Source organism: Taurulus bubalis (assembly GCF_910589615.1).
Source record: "Taurulus bubalis genome assembly, chromosome: 5".
Lineage (NCBI taxonomy): Eukaryota > Metazoa > Chordata > Actinopteri > Perciformes > Cottidae > Taurulus > Taurulus bubalis.
The window spans coordinates 18,471,518-18,477,517 of NC_136593.1; positions in this window are offsets into that span (position 1 = coordinate 18,471,518).

Below are 6,000 nucleotides of genomic sequence, written 5' to 3' on the forward strand. Positions count from 1 at the left end.
ATCCATGCTGTTATTAAATGGGATTGGCTTTATCTACCTGTTTGTTCCCATTGGGCACGGTCATCCATCATTATCCAGAGCGGAGGTGTGTGACTGTGTGTGTGTGTGTGTGTGTGTGTGTGTGTGTGTGTGTGTGTGTTTTTTGTGTGTGTGTGTGTGTGTGTGTGTGTGTGTGTGTGTGTGTGTGTGTGTGTGTGTGTGTGTGTGTTGGGGGGTAGAAGGGGGGGGGGGGGGGGGTGTGAAGAGCCACAGTGGTGCTTGTGAAGATAAGCAAAAGCCAGGGAGAAGAGAATGACACAAACCAGCTGAAGCATTATTGTCCCCTTTACTCACGGCTAATTAGATCGAGCCGGGGCACTAGGAGGCTTTATAGGCGCAAGCACCCAGACACAGGGCCCTATAACTGCTGGAGAGGGGCCTGGATGCGGCTGCGAGAGCCACACTCACTCCCATTTAAGCAGTTTGAGCGGAGAATAATGACATTTCAGAATAGGGCATGGAGACGACACACGGACTGCTCACTTAACAAAAAGGATTATGGAGCAGAAGATGATTCTTAGGTTTATAGCCAAAATCCCTCATTGCTTTAAAAAAAAAAAAAGGTTCTATAGATCAATGCTTTGCTGTTTCTGTTTGATAAAAAAAAGTGCCAGAGATGCAGCTCCTCGACAGTATGCATGTGCTAAAATCAGATCAATCACTCAGCCACTCATTCATTGACAAATAATAAAAGGTGCCTTTCTTGCAAACCTACACAGTCTGTTCTCAATAACAGAGCTTCAGTTACTTTTGATGATGCACAAACGGCCCACTAGCACCATGCACACACAGCCCAGGTAAGAGAGAGGGAGGGGGAGGGAGAGAAGGGAGGCTGGCTGGTTGGTTGGTGTAAAAGGTGCCATGTATCTGCAGCTCCTGCATGCCCGCCCTGTCTCTGCTCCACCATTGTGGAGATGTGATTGCTCTCTCTGCTGATGAAAGATGAGTGCTCGAGCCATTACGCATTTTAAAGCGTGACAATTGAATACCTTTGTCGTCACTAACATCATGCTGATGATACACTAATCCAGTTCGTGATCGAGTTTTTTTTATTTATGTGCCTGCAGGAATAGAACACCTTGCCCACGGCAACATAAAGTGGGCGACAATATCATTCATTATTAATAGTATTAACGCGACCTGCTAGGTGGAATAATATTATTGGTATGTGCATTAATTATCAGTTTTGGCTCAATGCTTTTCTTTTTTATTGTCCGCTTGGTTAGACAAATAGTACAGCTACTTAATCTAAAAAGACAGAAAGAAAACAGACTATGCCAGGGAATATAACAAAAGTAGCTCGCAACGAATCTTTACAATACATATTCTTTACGCGTGTAATCCAATATTGTGCCGCTTTCTTCTCAGACGTTATGGAGGCTCACGGGCTAAACGCCGTGACAAACTAAGGCTGAATGTGAAGGTAAATATAAAATGGAATTAGGGCCTTTGAACAAAGCGTGAAAGTACAATCATCAATCAACAGTCATGAAAGCTATAGCTCAAGCAATGCTACAGAAAAATAAGCCATTGTTTTTTGCTACAATAACGTTAATAACGACCGACGAGATGATTTTATGTATTTATTAAATAATTTTTAATATAGCCGTATATTTGCGTTCGTATTTGCCTATTTTAATATAGAAATGGAAAATAAACATTTCGCAAAGGAAGAATAGAAAACGGCAGATTAAAATACAAATGTTTGTAATTCACTTACTCAGTCTCATGTGAGCAGAGCTGCGCTTTCTCAGTCCGACCGGAGAAAGTGCGTCCATCCACTGCACAGCTGCTGCGCTTCTCTCCCACAAAACTGCGCAAAACGAGCGGCCGCCGAGGCAAGGTTGTCCGAGAGAGCCCTGCTTTTATTTTTAAAGACGCCGTCGAGACAACATGGAACAACCGGTGGCCTGGAGCCGCTGCTCGCTGTCTCATCCCCCGGCAGAGAGAGCGGTGTGTGTGTGTCTGCACGCGCTCCGTTGCTCCCTCCTCTCTCGCTGTATCCAAACCTTTCTGAATATGAGCAACACAAACTTCAGTGGCCGTATGAGCAACAGCAACGTAATGGCACGTCAGCCAGCAGCCCGTCTTCCGGGTCCCGGTTAAATAGACAGAAACTGGCAGCAATACCTGTTCCCAAGAGGCGATCAATAGCGTTGAACTTGTGGCCCTTTAGCGTTTTATCGTTTTATCTCAAGGGCCACATGGTCTGTGAGCTCTCATATAAGTGGGGACGGAAGAACAATGGGCTATTTCACTTCTAAAATAATAAGGAAACTAAATAAATACATGAAGGGGTGAGGACTCTCTGGGTCTTTTAAGGGCCAATGGATGTCCCCTGGCCCCCACCTGCATGTCCCAGCCAGGTGCAACATGATACGCATGCTCAATCTCTGAGAGTTTGGAAGTTGTAAACGAGCAACTGTCGCAGCCTGTGGCCAAAAGAGAAGGGAAAAAAGTTTGACTGTGCATTTTGGTAAACTGAGCTTAAAAATGCGAAATGTTCCGTGTTTAATGTCCAGTTGTTCACGTGCAAGTCAAATACTATAATGATTTGTTACTCTTGTGTTTGCTGTCACTAAAACTGACAGCCTCACTGGTCCTAATTAACTTACCGAGATCCCCCCTCCTCCTCCCCCTGCCCAGTTAAATGTGTTAAAAATAAAGAAAGATACGTCTCCCCCACCCTGCTTTTTTGTGTTTTAAATCCCACACAGTAACAACAACTTTGTAAAACATGCAAAGCCCCTAAAATCTCCTGCACGCGACCTGGGCTCGTGCGCGGCGCCGGAGCCAGGCAGGTGCAAGGGGCGCGAGGACCTCTGCAACTCGGGGCTCGTGCTCCCCAGAGTACACACGCAACACAAAAAGAAGGGGAAGAAAAGAAGGAAAAAGTCTGACTGAATAAATCACATTTGTTTCAATGTTTAAAACCACCAGAGCAAAGATGCGAGAGCTCAACATATCAAGTTTTGTCCATAGAAATATAACTTTGTTCAGCATGAATGAAGTGCTGAATGGTTTCTCCACATGACTCATGAAACCCGTCAGGCTTTTTTTAGATGGAAATCTCTCTTTTTAAAGTGTGTCTGTCTGACTGTGATATAATAGAATATTTTCTTTGAAAAACAGCATCACTAGTTTGACTTTTGGTTATTTGGTATAATTATGAGCAACCTTTTAGTTACAACATGTAGAAATATCTATTTGTCGTGCACAAATAGATATTTTATTTTATTGCACGCACTCTACAGTATATGCAGGTAAGAGAGAAGAGAGAAAGAGGGGAGGTTGTTTGTTGGTGTAAAATCTGCCATGTATTTTGCAGCTATATATAAATATATATATATATATATATATTATATATATTAATCCAATTTGTCAATATATTACCTTTTAACAGTATATAGTCTAATTATATTTGAATTAGTTGAGAATTGTGACAATGTGATCATGTGAATCAATTTAAAAGCAGATGGTCAAATAGAGAACTCAAAGTTTATACAAGTGTTAAATCAACTACTTTGTTTAGGCGCTGTCAGGAGATAAATACCTCTTGAAATGATAACAGCCAAATGGTTTGCTTATTATTATCATCATCATCATCATCATCATCATCATTATTATTATTTTATTATTACATTGAAAATAGACCGATATCAATTATTTACTTCACAACATTATAGCCTAATGCTATGTGTGTGTCTCCTTGCACTTGTATTGTTAATCAATGTTCTGCATGTTTTGCACGAGACTACGCCTGTGCGTGTGTGTGCGTTTGAATGTATGTTTGCGTGTTCGTGTGCGTGTGTGTACGCTTTTCGTCAGGGACGATATTATGCACACGGCATTAGATGCCAAGGCCCTTCTCCTTCTGATTATTACCGGGGGTAATATTTCATCGGCACCACGCAATCTTTGTTCTCTGTGAAGATAATAAATGGCCTAATCGTTATCAGCAAACTGCTGGGGGTGTCAGCACCGACCGAGGCTGGAAGCGGGGTCCAAAGTGCTGCTGAATAAATTGGTGTTCCTTATCTCTCACTCCCAGATTATCGCCGCCTTTTCAAACTTGCACAACAAATACATTCAATGCATCTAATGCATCATTTGTGTGTGTGTGTGTGTTTGTGTGTGTCTCTGTGTGTGTGTGTGTGTGTGTGTGGTGGGGGGGGGGGGGGTCCCGCAGGTTGATAGAGACAGATAGGCGAGAAATATTCACGCGCAGCAGCGGTACAGCCAATATAGGCTGTGTTTAGCTTTAGAGGGAGTTTATTGGCGAGACCCTTGGTACACACAGGGCACTTTACATATCAATACTAGCTGTATTAAACATCACTGTGATATGATGCATATCTGTCTGATTAGTCCCATTACTGCTCGAGGATGTAGAGCTCTTTTTTGTATTTTTCTTTGTATTTACGACATCTTTTGGAAAATCACATGGGCGATGTTTTTAGCTCATCAGTTGTTTTTTTAAAATTATTTTTAAATAAGACGATTGCGTCACACGTTTACGATTTGAGAAAAACTCACAGTTGATTTAAGAAGTGTGCGGTTTTTATATTTTTAGGCTATATCTCTCCAGATAAGAGAGCACAAGATGCAGATAACAGCGATGAGCTCCATTTCCCCCTATGATTGCGCTTGTGAAAACGATTCCCTCCTAATAAACACATCGCAACGTGATAGCATTATCCTCAGTTTCACAACAAGCTAAGCCGCTTAACATGCACCGTCAGTTTGCTCTGATTTGGTTTTGTCTGGTCAGTAGTCGACTTGTCTCCAGAGCACACGGGCCGAACATTAGGCGCGTTATCGTTTAAATAAACTGCGTTTGGTCGACACTCTATGTGTGCTATCATTTGGAAAACAGAAGACCTACACATCTATAGGCCACATTTTATAATCGATGTCAGGCGCGTGCAGTTTAATTGAACGAATAACGAGACACTTTTTCATGACTGACCTTTATGTGTTCCCATGTCTTCAAATCGAATGAATAATTTCAACGTGCGACAAAATAAGAAAGCTGCTGGCCAAACGTGACAAAAAATAAAAAAGTGGGTCTATAATGCAGTATTTATGAGTGACACTTATGACCCTCAAAAAAATGAAAACATTTTCCTATACACACACACACACACACACACACACACACACACACACACACACACACACACACACACACACACACACACACACACACACACACACACACCCTTTTAATACCGTGGCATCTCCACCGGCCCCGGTGCACTGATGGTCTCCTAGACAACCGAGATAACGGTGCAGCAGTTTTCCATATCGGTCCCGGAGTCTATTATAGCTCGGGATTAGCTCTCTTTCCGAAAAGGTCATACACAAAGTCACCAAACCTGCTTTTTTTCCATATGGACCCCGCGTGAGGGCACATTTATAAACATGCATCTGCCATTTCCTGTAATGCCATTAAACTAATGTCACTGCGCATTTCCATGCCCTAAAAAACTAAACAAAAACAACAACAACAACTAGTAATATAATTTAGAGCCTTCTGAGGAGATAGAAGAGCCCAGTCTCCCCAGACTTCCACGCTGCAGGAGAGACGCAGGAGAGAATGTGTTGTTATGTAGCGACCCCTGGCGAGGAGAGGATGCAATAGCACTGCAAGAGCATCAGTCCTGTGTGTGTCTGTGCGTGTGTGCGTACGTGTCTGTGCGTGTGTGTGTGTGTGTGTGTGTGTGTGTGTGTGTGTGTGTGTGTGTGTGTGTGTGTGCGTGTGTGTGTGTGTCTGTGTGTGTGTGTGTGTGTGTGTGTGTGTGTGTGCACGCATGCTACTCACTGTGTATTTGCACAAGTGACTCTGAGGGCTTGAGCAAGAAAAGACATTGCAAGAATCAAGCAGCCCAGAGAGAGGGAGGGAGACTATTGCACAGCTGGAATGTTCCAGCTGGGATTCCTGGTGGCTGGACAGGAAGT